We start from the raw sequence: 14907 nt of genomic DNA on the forward strand, positions 1-14907 counted from the left end.
CACCCAGACCATCTCCCTGGGGCTGGCCCTGGGTTCCGAAGAAGGCACCTGGGGTGCCCAAGGCTGACTGCACCCCTAAGGGACCCTGAGCAGGGCTCCTCCCCCCCAGGGCAGGCAGGAGATAGAGTCCCACAGGACCAGGTGCACAAGGCCCACAGTCAGGGCAGCTGTGGTCCTGCAGCTGGCATCGTAGTCAGACCCACATCCCCCACCTGGCATCTGGCCACACGGGGACCACCTCCCAGCCACTCAGCCTGCCTTGTCTCCACCTCAGCTATAGCCACTGTGGGCCCAAGGCAAGCACTAATTGCTTAGGTCATTCCTTGGAACTGCAGTGCCAACCAGAGCCCCGCATGGAGGGTTCCCCAGCGGTGGCAGAGAGAGAAGGCCGAGCTCCTGGAGCTGAGGGCCTCAGGCAGAGGGGCTGGACCTCTTAGTGCCAGCCCTCACTGCAGGGAGTGGGGTCGTGCACTGCATTTGACTGGGACTTGCTGAGAATGATGACGACCATCACTGTCACCATTTATATTGGCAGCTGGCATTTGTGGGTTTGCTCTCTGTTAGCCCCCCTGTGTAATAACTTAAATGCAATTACTTTTTTGAGTACTGGGAGTTGAACTCAGGGTGTTTGCACTGAGCTATATCCCTAGCTTTTTTTTATTTTGAGATAGGGTCTCACTAAGTCATTCATTTCCCCAGGTTGGGCTTGATCCTGGCAAACTTCCTGTCTCGGCCTCCCGGAGTGCTGGGATTACAGACATGCCACCAAGCCTGGCTTTTTACCAGGTCTGGATATGTAGTCCAGGCCAGCATTGAACCCTCTGTGTAGCCGAGGCTGACTTCAGACTCACCGTCCTCCCGCCTTCATGCCCACTCCCCTGAGTGCTGGGATTACAGGCGTGCATCATCTCATCTTGCATGACACTTACTCTGGTCTTCCAGCCACCCCCAGGCAGCCACTGGCTGCCTCTGCTTCTCAGGGACCAGGGGTCCTGAACTTGCCTGTGGGCCCCGCACCAAGCCCGAAACCACCCCATGAGCCAGGTGGGGGCTCACTAGCCTGGTCCAGGCCAGGCCACTGGGGTGCCAAGGAGGGGAAAGGGCCTGCTTGTCCCCACTGTTGGCTGCAGGCTGTGCTTCGGGGCATCGCATTCCACCTAGGCGCCCCTCCCACTGGCACACCTGGACCCCGCCCTTCCCCACCCCACCTTGCAGCACAGGGACTTGGGGGGGCACGGCATGTCCTCCTGTTCTGACATTCACCCGGGACTTTCACCTTTTTCACTCTTTCTGCAGCATTGCTTTGTGTCTGACTGGCCAGGGTGAGATGGTATCAGTGGGGTTTCTGGATCCCAGACCCCAGACCTGTGCTTCCCAAACACTGTGCCACGTGTGCCCCCAGAAGCTACGCCAGCTCCGTGTCGCAGTCTTAGCGCAGCCTCACCAGTGTTTTCGCTGCTGTTTTCATTTGAAAGCATATTTTCCTGTCAGTTACATGATGGCGAAGGCTCAGTACCTGACCGTTTTCTTTTGCAGACCTTTTTACTCAGCGGAGGCTTTAATGTGGAGGAGTAAAGCTGTCTCGCAAACTGCTGGTGCAGCGCCACATGGGCAAGTTATTAATCTTTCATGCCTCTGTCACGTGGTGCTGGGACCACAGTAATCCTCTTTGAGACCAGTCATTATTTATTCTTACTGTCCCCCGGAGAGCAGGGAGGAGCCCCAGCGCCTGAGTCTCAAATACAGATGCAGGGAGAGCTGTAGAAAGTCCTGCAGTCCTGCCCGAGATAGACCCCAGGAAAGGCCACTTCCCCTAAAAGAAAGCTGCTTCTCACCCTCATGCATCCAGCAGGAGGGAGAGGGCTTTGGGTAGGACAGCATGTGATTGTCGCCCATCCACAGTCTCCCGTCCTCAGTCTCAGTTACTCTGCATATGCCTTGGCTGAAAATATTAAGTGGAAATTAGCAGAAATAAACAACCCGTAGTTTTAAGTAATTCCTATGATAGTATATTGCTGTACTTGTTCGATTCTGTTACGTGGTGCTACTCTTGCCGTACCTAATTTATAAATAACTTTATCATGGGAACATGTGTATAGGGAAAAGCGTTGCACGCATAGGGTTCAGTACTATCCACTTTCAGGCATCTGCTGGGGGCTTGGAACATGTCCCCCAGGAAGAAGGGGACACCACCATATTCATTTCCTAGAACCACAATCAGCATGGCTCCAAAGAGCCTTCTGTATTTTCTCACAGTCCAGGAAGCTGGAAGTCCAAGATGGGTGTGGGCAGGGCTGGTGCCTTTGAGGGGCTCTGGGGCATGGAGAAAAGGCCTCTGGGCTCTTTGGCTTCTGGTGGCCGCCACCATCCCAGTGGCTTGTAGACGAATCACCTCCACCTCTTCCCCATCTCCTCTGTGCCTGTCACCTCTTCTTACATTGAAGGGAAAACCCACTGTAACCAAGGTGACCGAGCTGCAGTAGTCTTACCTGAAATGTCTGCAGAAACCCTTTTTGGCAAATGAGGTCACATTCACAGGCACTAGGGTCTGGGACCTGGACGCTCTACTGGAGGACACGTTTCGACCCACTACAGCAGGTTTCTGGTGCCGATTGCCAACCCCAACCCTGGTGCACCTTCAGAAGCGTCTGTGGCTTGTGTTCCTTTCCTGTGGTGCTTTGCCCACCCCACCCTGGCAGGGATTGCATGCGGAGAGCAGCTGGCTGAAGCTAAGGGAGAGGTGGGTGTGGACCAGTATGGAGCAGAGTCCCATTGGATCACAACTTGCAGAAGCCAGCTGTGGAACTAGGAATGGAACCCAGTATGGGTCTCCTCTGTCCCCTCCTGCTCACGGGCATGGGAGGCCGAGTCCTCTCCAGGTTAAGGGGACTCAGAAGCCTGGGCAGGTGGCGTGAGGACCACGTACAGAGAGACAGCGAAGCATCTCACTGGGCAGGCAGGGTTCTCAGGGTGAGCCCACTCTTCAGGATGCCAGCCTGTGCTTCCCAACCGAGGGGTGGATTTGTGCTCCAGACTTGAGGGAGGCCCAGGGATGGGCATCTCAGGGGCTGCGTTCAGGTGATCCTAGAAAACAGCAGCATCAGGAGCAAGAGGCAGATGTTCGGACGGGCTGCCTGGCCAGCATTTCTTCCAGGCATCTGACTCCCTCTCTGCAAATGGAACCAGGTCTTTGCACCGGGTCTTCCAACATTGTGGCTGAGGTCTCCCTGCCATTCACTAGTAGGGTGGGATCAGGTCAGCATGAGGCCCCTGGGATCCGCCGGGACCCTCAGCTTATTCGGTGCCAGACACTGTGCTAGGCACAGCAAGGTGCCTGGCTGGACTCGTCAGCTGGGAGTAAGCAGCTCCCATGGAGAAGAAGAAGCTTGCAGTGTCGCACCACTCCCACTCCCGAGCAGGCCTCTTGGCCGGTGGAGGGTCACCCCCAGGTGTGGTGAGTCCAGAGCTCGAGAGAGACCAAGAGAGACAGACAGACAGACAGAGAGGGAGGGAGGGAGCCCAACCACACCTGGGGCAAGAAGATCAGGTCTCCCGGACTGTTTGCTTGATGGCACAAGAGGCCACTTGGGTAAATGACACCCTCTGAAATTGCCTACTGCAGAAACACCAGGCCACTGGCCTCTCCTCCTCCCAGCCTAGGGTACCAGCAGTCAAAACCCACCCCCTGCAGCTGGGCAGCCAAGACAGCAGCCGGGAGTCGCCTCACCCACCGTCCCCTGTCCACCCGGCCTGGGCAGCCGCTCCCTGCCCTGCTGAGTCAGGCTCTGAGGCGCATCCTCATGGGGAAGGATTCTTCCTTCCTCCCCACCCCCGCTGGCTTTTCCTGCTTTGGCTCCCTGAAAGTCTCACTCTGGCCCAGAGAGGAGACTCAGCATTTTCTTTCCCTTTGTGGCAGATGCTCCAGAAAGGAGCAGAGCCTTGGGCTCTGCCGGCACCGCGCAGGCCTGGCACGGGCATCGCTGTTGCTCTCGCCCTTGGAGTCTCCCGGAACCCCCAGCCAGCCCTCACCAGCTCACAGGCCCTCCTGCTGCACGAGGAGCTTCCATCCAGGTAGATGCGGCTCAGCGTGGCTGGGAGCGGCTGGGATCGCTGCAGGGTGGCGAGGTCCCTGCAGTTCAGTGTGGCCTGCGGGTGCTGCCTGGAGTCCTCTAGGCTTGCGTGGCCACCCGAGGGTGCTGGTGAGGATGGCACGGGGCACTGCCTCCCTAGGGATCCCCTCGCTGGCACTGATGGGCAGGGTCCTGGAGGTGGCCATTAGCACCCTGCAGGCGGTTCCTGCTTGGTGTGAAGAGCCGGGCTTGGGTTTCACAGTGAACACTGTGAGCCAAGGCCCCGCGCAGTGTGCTGGTGCCCCTTCACCCTGCCAGTGGTCCTCGGGCCACCCCGAGGACAAGGACGGTCCCCTGTTCCTCTGTTCATCCTGTCCACCTCTCAGGACAGGACCCACCAGCCCGACAGCGGCACAGGGGTGAGGGGTAGTCTCGGTGAACGCCAGGGAGAGGAGAGGAAGCTGCCCTGGGGTGCTGGGGGCACCCCAGAGATCGGCCCATACCCACCAGCTGGCTGTGTTTAACCCTGAAGCTGCCCCTGGGCACTGATAGTTCCAGAAGGCCTTGGGCTGCCTGGCAGGAGATGCCCCACCCTGGCTGTGACCTGGGCCCCAGAAGAAGACTCCCAGCAGCCCTGCCCCATCCATTCCTCCGGGGGTCACCACAGCAATGGCTGTTAAGACAAAGAACTGGCCCGGCCCAGGCCTGGAGAGCAGAAGGCCGTGGTGCCTGGGGCGCCCCCCAGGGGAGAAGGTCCACCTCCCCACCCATCCCAGCTGGATTATCAGGTCCCTGGAGGAGCCTGGGGGTACCCGACCCAACGCAGGCGTCCTGGGCTGGGTCCTCACCTGCCCTTCAGAGCATCTGCTTTCACAGCAGCCTTAGGATGCCCAGGGGTGGCCTGAGGTGGCCTTGTCCTGAGGTTCAGACACGTCCACCAGCAGGAAGCTCAGGCCTGCACAGGCGAGACCCTCACCAGTGTCTCTGTGCAGATGAGCAGACCGCAGGTTGGCTGCATGTGTGCACACGTGCACACGTGTGATCAGTTGTGCCCCCAGCCTAGACTCCACCTAGGCTGTCTCACCAGGGCTGTCCTGGAACACGCTGTCCTGCCTGGGTTCTGGTCTCTCCCTTGATTCTCTTGATCAACGTCCAGTAATGGGAGGAACTCAACACGCTTTCGCAAAAGGGGATATAAATTTGGTTTGAAAGGAAAACAGAACTGCAGAGTGACCTGGAATCCACTGTCTGCCCTGGGGTTCTGCTGCGGAGGCTTCATGTCTTCTCCTGGGGTTTCAGGGGATGAGGTTATGAGGTCCGTGGCTTCCCCAGGAGCGTTCTGTGGCTCCCAGCTTCCTCTTCCTGCCTCCCTCTCCTGTCTCCATCTCTGGCTGGCATTTCTCACACGTCAGTCCTTGGCCATTCATCTTACAATTTGGGTTATATGTGCACACCACCAGTCCTTTTCTCAGTTTGTATTTTCCTTTTAGTCACTTAAACTTTTTTCTTGAATACGTATTTGGAAATGAAACTTGCAGTCCCTGCAATAAAGGGAAAACCAGCATTGCTGTCATCCTAAAGAGGAAGCTGGAAAAGTAACCAGATATCACGCTCTAAGCCCATCTCAGCAGGACCCCAGGTGCACAGGGCATGCTCTGAAAACCCTGCCATCAGGGTCCTGGGATGAGCCACCAGCTGGTTTGCTGGGAATTTCGGTGTGTACCACCTGTCCTCCCACCTCCAGCCTTCAGCCATCCCCAGTCCACCCAGGGGTCAGAGGTCATCTGTCTTGTCAAGGGCAAGGTGAGGAGACGAACAGCAGTGTGGGCAGGTCAGCTCCATACATCCCCAGTGGGCTGGGCTAGCATTTGAGTGCTGAAGACTGAAGCTAGAAAGCTGAGAAAGTGTTCTCTAGAAATCGCCGTGGAAGTGGGGGACAGCACAACAGGAAGATCATGAAGATGCTGGCTTTGCAGCTGGTGGACCTGCTCGGCTCTTCGCTCCTTAGCGCGATGTGCTTTGCGCATGTCTTTCACAAGATGCAAGTGGTCCCGTGTTACTCATGGAAAGTGCAACCTCCATCCCTGGGTCACCACTTAGTGACCTACCCAGACCTGGGGCACGGCCTCTGCAGTAGAACCCGAGGCTGGTGAAGGCCCCGGCAGATGGCAGCCATGGGAAAGAGGGCGAGGGCTGCGACGGCAGAGGAGCAAGAGAGAGCAGAGGTCCATAGGTATGCGGGAGGCCGGGTGTGCAGGAGAAGAGGCAGACAGGGGTGCAGGAGCGGAGAGGCATGGGAGCTGGATGTGGAGGAAGGCCCTGGGCAGCGTCTGAGGGCCCTAGAGAGAGGCAGGACGCGCAGGATCTGATGCTGAGAAATAAACAGCTCTGGTGACTGACGGGGACAACCTCAGTCCAGGCAGGAGCTCTAAAGGCGAGCGGGGGAGGTGGGCAGGAGAAGGCAAGTTCGGGGTGAGCCAACACGGAGAGCCCCCGGGAGGGGTGGGATGAAGGCGTGGCCCTGGGCCCACGGGCGTTGTGCTGGTCACCTCTGCGTCACTGGGACACACACAGCTTAGAGGAGGAAAGGTTGGCATTGGCTCGGCTCTCAGAGGTGTCAGCTCACAGCTGGCTCCGGGGCAGGAACGGGGTGGCAGAGGAAAGCCGCCGGACTCCGGCATCCGAGGAAGAGAGGGAGCAGGAGAGGGCCAGAGTGAGAGAAGGGGGGAACGGGCTGCACCCTCTCCGGTCTCGCCCCAGCTCCTAGGCGTGTTCAGCCATCAGCACTTCAGCGGGTTAATCCCCTGAGGAAGTTAGGGTCCCCATAGTCTGGCACTTCCCAAGCCGAAGCCCGCCTCTGACACATGGCCAGGTGCCCTTGATCCAAACTGTAGCCAAGTGTGGAAGAGGGGACCGAAGCTAGAGGGGCACTTGGGAAGGTTCCGAGAGCAGAGCCCTGGAAGCAGGAAGAGGAGCCAGCCTGGGATGGCAGAGCGGGAGAGGGTGGATGTGGAGGTGGGAAAGATGGCAGCGGATGACGAGTGGAGGTGGTGATGCTGGGGTGCAGCTGGCCCTGGGGTGCAGATGGTGGAATTGGTGGAGACGGTGATGGTTGAGGTGGTGTGTGCGTGTGTGTGCTCACATGTGTACGTGTCCCCATACGCCCATGACATGCCTGGCTCTACCTGCATGCTTCATGAGGCAGCGTTGCCCAGGGGACCCAGAAACCTGGCAGTGACTGCAGTTGAGCTGTAGCCAAGAGCTCTTGGCCCTGGAGGAGCCCTGGGAGCCCAGGACACCCTCTGCTCCCTGGAAGCAGCAGGAACACGGCCTCCCGCTGCTCCGCTTCCCTCCACTCTGCTGGGCCTTAGCCTCATGCTGGAGTCTGTGCTGTCTGTAAGCAAAAGGCCGCTTGTCCAGAGCACACAGGTGCTACACAGAGGCATGCTGGGGCCCCTGAGGTGCCAGGCCCTGTCCCTGCACGAGAGGCTCAGCGAGAAATGGCATGGATCCTGTGCCGTCCTCCAGGGCTCAGCACTCGGTGAGCAGTCCTCAAAGGCAGACTCAAAGGAGTGGGGGACAGAGTCCTCGGGACAGCCTCCTCGGAGAGGCCATAGTAGATCAGGGCAGCCAGGAAGAGCATCCAGGCAGAGGGAGCTGCGCCTGCAAAGGTCCTGCGGCACAAGAGAGGAGGAGCCCAGAGAAAGGACCTCGGTGACCTCCCCGCCCACCTATGGCCAGGCCACACCCTCAGGACCTCCCCTATCTGGAGAAATGAGGCTGGTCTCCAGGACCAGGGCCTCCTGCCCTCCGGCCCACCCTGAGGCCCCCGCTTCCCAGGTTCGCCCGCCCTGGTGCTCTCCCCCTGCTCTACCCGAGCCGGCCGCCAGTCACACATGCCGTCCCCTGTCCTGCGTGCTGTCTCCTGACAAGTCAGCTCCCTCCTAGGAGGCCCTGGCCGCGCCTGTCTCTGGACTTCTCTGCTGATGACACTCAGGGCTGTGATTTACCAGAGGCGTTCCCGGAACTGCTGCTCGCCGGGCGCCGAGACACACTGACCTCCCTCTGCGAGCCTCAGTTTCCACACTTGTCATCTGTGGCTGATGAGAGACATGGCCTCACGCGACTAGGGGAAAGGATGAAGGGCATGAGCCAGGCGCAGTGGCGCATTCCTGTAATCCCAGTGCTCTGGGAGGCTGAGACCGGAGGATCACAGTTCGAGTCCCACCTAGGCAACTTAGCAAGCCCCTCTTTCAAAATGTAAATATATAATTTTTATAAAGAGCTTGGGATGTAGCTCAGTGCAGAGGCCCTGGGCTCAATTCCCAGTACTGAAGGGGAAAGAAAAGGGCTGGATGCAGGTGGTAGCCCTTCCCCAAGGCCTCATGGAAACGGCACCAGGTGACGGTGCTCTGACACCATCCCCAGCACAGTGGCCTGGCCCAGGGCTGATCCTCGAGAGGACACCCTTCAGTTCCTCCAAGCATGGCACTCGGGGGACCATTCCTGGACGTCCCGGGACCCCAGCCAGCCAGTCTGGCTTCAGTGCAGGGCTCTGGCCCTGGAAGCCTGGCTTTCCCCAGGACAGACTGGTCCCGCGTGCACAAGGAAAGCTGAGACCCACATCCCTGTCCTAAGGCCGGGCCACTTCACACCACGCCTCGGGCTGTGGTGAGAGGCAGTGGCCCCTACTGGGCCGGCGCTCTCTAGGTACTTGGCTCTCTGCACTGTTGGGAGGCAACACAGGCAGGGTTTAAAAATACTACGCTCACTTAATCCAGCGCAGAAGAGAGAAAGAACACACAGTCTGTATGAGCAACTCAAATCAAAAATAAATGAGGCAAAAAGAGTCTCCAAAAATAGTGCAGCTTTAGCGGCACAGCCTGCATCATGCAACCAGCTGTCCTCAGCTCTCTGCCGAGAGCAGCATCACAGAGTGGCCGGAAGAGGTAAGCAGACCCACCATCGGAGGATAAACCAGAACCAGCAAAGCGAGGCATGGGCACCCAGGGAGGGTCCCAGGCATTCACTCCTCGTCCTTGTCACCCCTGCGAGCTGCACGGGGCCACCTGGCCAGAAAAGTTCCTCTCTGACCTTAAAGGGTTCTCTTTCCGGACTTAAATGTCCCCACAGAGGGGCAGGGGGGTGGCTTGAGGATAAGTGGATGCCCACCTACATGAGAGCAGCAGGTGCCGTGGGCATCGTAAGGATTTACACTTCTGTCTGAATTTCACTGACGAATGTTACTTTTGTTATGTGATAGATCAGAGGTCAGCCTGAGAGCCAAATCTGGCCCACCGCTTGTTTTTGTAAATAAAGTTTTATTGGAACACAGCCCCATCCTTTCATTTATGGGTCATGTCTGGCTGCTTTTGCACCCCAGAATTAACTAGCCATAAAGCTTAAAACATTCGCTCTCTCACACCATCTGTGGAAGCCTGCTGTGCCTTGGTCATACTCTTGAGCATCCTAGTGAAGCATCCTGTCCACTAACAGCTCCTAATGTTGGGGTTTTTGTTTGGTGGCATTTTTAGTATGCTGATGTTGATTAAGGGCTTTAGAACTAAGTGTGGTCTGCTGGAAATAAAAAGATACTGAATAATTTGGTTTCTCTTTGGCAAAGAACCTCTTTTAACCGGATACTTAGCCACATGCTCAGCTGCCTATTCCACCATGCAAGGCAACATCATCCCACCATAAGCACCCACCTGCCACCTGCACGTGCCCAGCTGTCAGAGTGACAGCCACCCAGGACCCCAGCAGAGTCCCCCAGGCCGCCTACTGGGTTCCCCTGACATCTGAGAGGGAGGGACAGGCCCCAGAGTGGACCTTGCTCTTCGGGGTCCCTTTCCCTGCAGTGGGCTGCTATTGCTAAGCTGTCCCTCAGCTTCTGTGACTCATGGTGAAGCTATTTCAGACCTCAGGCTGTGCCAACACATCCACTGCTCTGGGCCCACAGGGCCTTCAACAGGATTCTTCAATAGACCACAGAGTGTAGTATGGAATTAGATTTAGCCCTTGTTCTTGGATTGTCTTGAGCATTTGGAGATTTTGCATAAAGTATCCCCAGGATGGTGCTGAGCACACCCCATTGTCACAACAGGCTGACTCTGCCATGTGACCACCCCTGGACAGAAGCCATCCCCAGGGGAACACACCTGTGGTGCTGCTTTCCTTCCCTGGAGTGAGGTTTTGAATGAGGCTGGGCCGCACACTGCCAATCAGCCCTGCTGAAACGGTCTGCCTTGAGGGATCAGTTAGAGTGGATTACCATGCCAGATCCCTGGAGAGGAGGCCACGATCTCATAAGAGAAAAACTGCAGAATCCCAAGCTGGCCAGAAAGACAACAAGCCACAAGCTTCAGCCGAACACATGGGATAAATGAAAACCCAGTGACTGAGAACCCGAAAAGAGACATTGCCGAGAACCCTGTACGGTCGTCCTGCCTCCTTAAAACACCCAGACAGAGGTACAGTCCTGGAGTCGGGCCCAGAAAACAGAGAGGGTTGCATGTCGGGGATACGGGGTGCAGTGGGAAAGGGTGGGATTGAGTGAGGGTGCCTGTGGCACAGAGCCAGGAGCCTGGGTGCCTGGAAGTGAAGCTGTCGTGGGGAGGAGCTAGACCTCGGAGCCACAGCCCTTTACAGAGAAGCAGGGAATAACGTCCCGGAAGTCCTTGACCTGCAGTGTTTGGCATGTGGTTTTCGTCTTCACGATGGGTTGATCTGAAAGTTGAATGCGTGGTCAGCTTACGACGTCTTCGACGGTGTTGGACTCCTGGGCACGCAGCCCCATCGTAAGTTGGGGAGCCTCTGGACTCTTCCTGTCCCCCCCGGCACAAAAGCAACACAGTGAGAAGTGGTACAGTGGCCTGCATGTGTGTGTCCCCCACTGTTCTGTGCCCGAGCCCTCACCCGCTGTGTGATGGCATTGAGAGGTGGGGCTTTGAGGAGGTGACCAGGGCTAGATGAGGTCGTGAAGGTGGAGCGCTACAGTGGGAGTGGTGTCTTTATGAGGAAGACCAGAGATCTTTCTCTGCCACGTGAGGACCCAGCAAGGAAGAAAGGCAGGCCTCACCCGGAACTGAATCCAACAGCACCTGACCCTGCACTTCCGGCCTCCCAACACGGGGAGTCAGTGTCGTCTGCTTCGGAAGCCTCCCTTCTCCAGTCCTTCGTTACACCCAGCGTGACTCCATGCCCACAAAACTTCACTTATGGACACAGGTTTTCTCCTTTTGGTTTTTTTCTTCCTCCTGTTTAACAGTGTAAAACCCGCTCTTGGCTTGGGGGCTGCATAAACACAGGCTAGATTTGGCCTTCCGGGCCCCAGCAGTTTGCCAACCGCTGTTTGAGGCCAAGCAGAGATGACCTAGCTTCTCTCAGCATAGAACAGCGACTCGGGGTACTAAGTAGCTCTGGGTTCTGGGTGCTTCTGCCATTTCAGAAAGAAAAGAGGGTGAGCTGGGTGTTCGTGATCCAGAGGGGCCTTGCACACTCCAGCCAGCTGACCCTGGCCTAGCGTTCCCTCAGTGGGCACGGTCACCAAGGCTGCCTCCAGGACCCAGTGTGACAGCCACCAGCCACCCCTGAAGCACTGTAAGCATCAGGAAGGGAGCGCTTTAGCCGGAGGCAGAAACCTTGGGGGAGAATGGGAAGCAGCAGCGCTGTTTCCCTCAGGAGCAGGGAGCAAGGCTGTGGGGTATGGCAATGGCAGATGTCCTCACATCTCACAGACTCACACCGCAGAGCGTCCCCATTGGTTCCCTGTCCCCAGAGACCAGGAGTGGGTCTGACAGTAGGAGTTGCAAGGAAGTGCGTCTCACGTCCTCATGTCACCTGTCCCCAGTGGAGTGATCTGTCTGCCTGGAGCTCCCCAGGCTGCAGATGCTAAGACACAGCAGCACTAGGACTGAGCAGAGGAACCGCGTGCTCCAGAGCCCTGGCCTCACCTCCCCACCCCTCAGGCTCAGAGGCTCTGGGCCGTGTGAGCCCCATCCTGTTGGTGGCTCGTGGGGTGCATGACACCCTCAGTGCTGGGCCGAAGAGATGTGAGTTACATCAGAGTGAAGGTATTCCACACTTGCTCCCTGGGCAGAGATATTCGGAAGTCAGCAGAACCATTGTGAGGGCCCCACTTAGCAGGAAGCACTTGCCAGTCCTGACACCAGCCTGGCCTGCAGTCCTGCTGTGGTCAACTCGGGGCACAGTGTGTGCTGCAGCCCAGGTCCCCGCTTCACCCAGCCGAGATGCCCTGACAGTACTCCTACTGGAAACGGAAGCAGAACTTGGAACGAGGCCTCCTGCATGACAAGGATGCCCCCTTCCAACAAGGGAGCAGGACTTCCTGGAAGCCCCACTTGGAGGACTCAGCTGGAGAAGGTCCCCGAGGCCACCCAGCTGGGAGTAACTCAGCAGACCTCTTTGCCAGGTGCACTGATGGCTTAAACACGCAGCTGCTTAGACGCAGAAGCACGACTGCTCTTTGACTAAATGAAGTCTTTCCTTTCTTCCCAGTTGCTTTTTATTGTGGTGCGAGACACATGACATAAAGTTTACCATCCTCAGTGGACAGTGCAGCAGTAGTAAGTGCATCGTAATGTTGTGCAGCCGTCGCTCCCACCCATCTCCACTCCTCGTTTCATCTTGCGAAACTGAAGCTCCATCTCCACCAGACACTTCCCATACACACAGCCCCAGCACCCCCATTCCAGTGGTGTCCTGAAGTATTTCCTGTAAGTGGAGCCGTAAGGCGTTTACTGTTTTTCGACTGGCTTAAGCCACTTAGCCTAATGTGCTCGAAGTTCGTCCATATGGTAGGAGGTACCACAATGTCCTTCCTCTTTATGGGTGAGTACTATTCCATTGTATGGATGTGCCACAGTTGGTTTATTCACTCAGTGATTATTCATCTATCAGTGGACACTCAGCTTATTTGCTTCTTAGCTCCTGTGAGTAACACTGCCATGACTGCTGTGTTGAGACACCGTTCAGTTCTCTGGGCATACAGCCAGAAGTGACATTGCTGGGTCACATGGCAGATCCATTTTCATGTTTTCTTTTTGTCTGTTTGTTTTGTTTTGTGAGACAGAGTCTCACTGTGCAGTTCAGGCTGGCCTTGAACTCGAAATGATCCTCCTGCCTCAGCCTGCAAGTGCTGGGATTCCAACCATGCACCGCCGCGCCTGCCAATCATCTTTATGTTCCGTGCTGTTTTCCACAGCGACCGTCTGTTTGCCACAGCCAGCAACTCGAGGCTGTGCCTCCCCACGTCACATGGACACCGTTTCTCTGGGACCCTGACGCCGAGGTGGCGTCTGGGTGTGGTTTGGACTCTCGGTGCCTGGCCACCCATACCGCACTGTCTTTGGAGAAATGTCTGCTCGGGGCCTGGCCCGAGTTCTGGCCAAGTCGTTCATGTTCTGTTGGGTGCTGGGAGCTCTCTTCATGTGCTGGATTCCAGTCCCCTGTCAGATATCTGACTAACAGTGAGGTATTCCTGACTCTGCTGCCCAGACTGGGCAGCCACCTGCTTTCCTAACTCAAAGAGCTGGCAGATACCTGAAGAACTGTGGTCAGCTTGCAAGGGCCAGGAGTGAGGCTGAGGTTCGAGGCTGGCTTGTTGTGCCTGAGCTTGCAGAGCAGTGGTGAGGTTGAGACATCCACATCCAGCTGGGCAGGTGATGCACACCTGGAATCCCAGCACTGAGGGAGGCCGAGGCAGGAGGATCACAAGTGCCACCCGGGGAACTTAGGGAGACTTTGTCTCAAAATTTAAATAGTAAGTGGAATTGGCTTAGGGTAGAGCTCAATGCCAGAGCACTGATTCACAGCGCAGCCTTGGATGTTATTTTACATTTGGGAGCCTCAATTTCCTGTAAAGCATTCTTTGCAACAAGGGGTGGATGGGGTGCTCCAAGCTGGGCTCATCCAGAGGGGCCCCCGCCCCACCCTCCTGGTTCCCCACACTGAGTCTCACTCTCTCTCCCAGCCTCTCCCTCCTCCTCTGCTCTCCCTCTTCATCTCTGCAGCTCACCCAGACTGTTTTCTTGCCTTTCTCTTTTCTCTTTCTTCCCATCATCCTGTCCGTGTCTGGGTCCTGCAAGGGATCCCCCCACTGCACCCCCGACTGGATGCACAAAGCCGAGCTGGCTGACTCCCACCCCAGGGTGGCTGGACCTGGGCCTCAGTACATGCCCGAGGGGTGGACATCTGGGGCAAGTCCTGCTGCTCCCTCCCTCCCTGCATCGGGCTCCCCAACCCCAGGGAGGGCCCTCAATGGGAGGGCAGAGCCTGGCAGGGGCTTCCCTCTGCTGCCGCCCTGCCCCTCACTTCCTGCCCTGGAGCCGCCACAAGCCTGGGGGTGTCAGGCCCTTCCCGCCTGAGTCACAGCCCTGAACCAGAGGCCACGCCCAGCACCCCGCAGGCCCTGGTGTGCCCGGCTCCCCCACGGGGCTCTGGCAGCGCCACGCTGACTTCCTGTTGGGCCCGTGGCCCAGAGGTTTGCTGTGCGGCCCGGGAGTGACTTCACCTCCCTCCCGGACGCTGAGAACATGGTCTTGGCTGCCATTCTGACCCAGGAGCAGGTACCCAGGGGCTTCCAGGGCAGTGTTGCCCAGGCTGGGCCTCATGCCGGGTGGGTGGGCGGCCCAGCTCCCTCAGCAGGGCTAGATGCTCCCGAGGGTCCGGGGTTCGAACCCATGGCCACAGCCTGGAGCAGGGCTGTCCCTGCCAGCCCAGAGCCCCTGTGGCCCCATACAGCTTCCTGTGCCACCAAACAGGACTCACAGTAGACACACACACACACACACACACACACACACACACACACACCCCC

At 57.5% G+C, this 14907-nt stretch overlaps 1 protein-coding gene across 9 annotated transcripts in view; it reads left to right on the forward strand.

Annotated features, from left to right (window-relative positions):
- Kcnab2 (potassium voltage-gated channel subfamily A regulatory beta subunit 2) overlaps positions 1-14907 on the forward strand; it is a 75453-nt gene that overhangs the window by 8267 nt on the left and 52279 nt on the right. For 4 of the 9 annotated variants that reach the window (XM_087214596.1, XM_087214593.1, XM_013065148.3 and 1 more), the window contains exon 2: positions 3917-4071. The exons of 2 other annotated variants lie outside the window; for them this stretch is intronic. The gene's annotated coding sequence lies outside the window, so the exon portion shown is untranslated. Of the gene's footprint in view, positions 1-3916; positions 4072-12587; positions 12806-14512; positions 14657-14907 lie in introns of those variants that run through there. 3 more of the 9 variants (XM_021243433.2, XM_021243437.2, XM_087214594.1) reach the window with 2 other exon arrangements.

This window comes from Heterocephalus glaber, unplaced genomic scaffold, assembly GCF_053883595.1.
Source record: "Heterocephalus glaber isolate CG9 unplaced genomic scaffold, H.glaber_assembly_v1.0 deba00001447, whole genome shotgun sequence".
In the NCBI taxonomy this organism is placed as follows: domain Eukaryota; kingdom Metazoa; phylum Chordata; class Mammalia; order Rodentia; family Bathyergidae; genus Heterocephalus; species Heterocephalus glaber.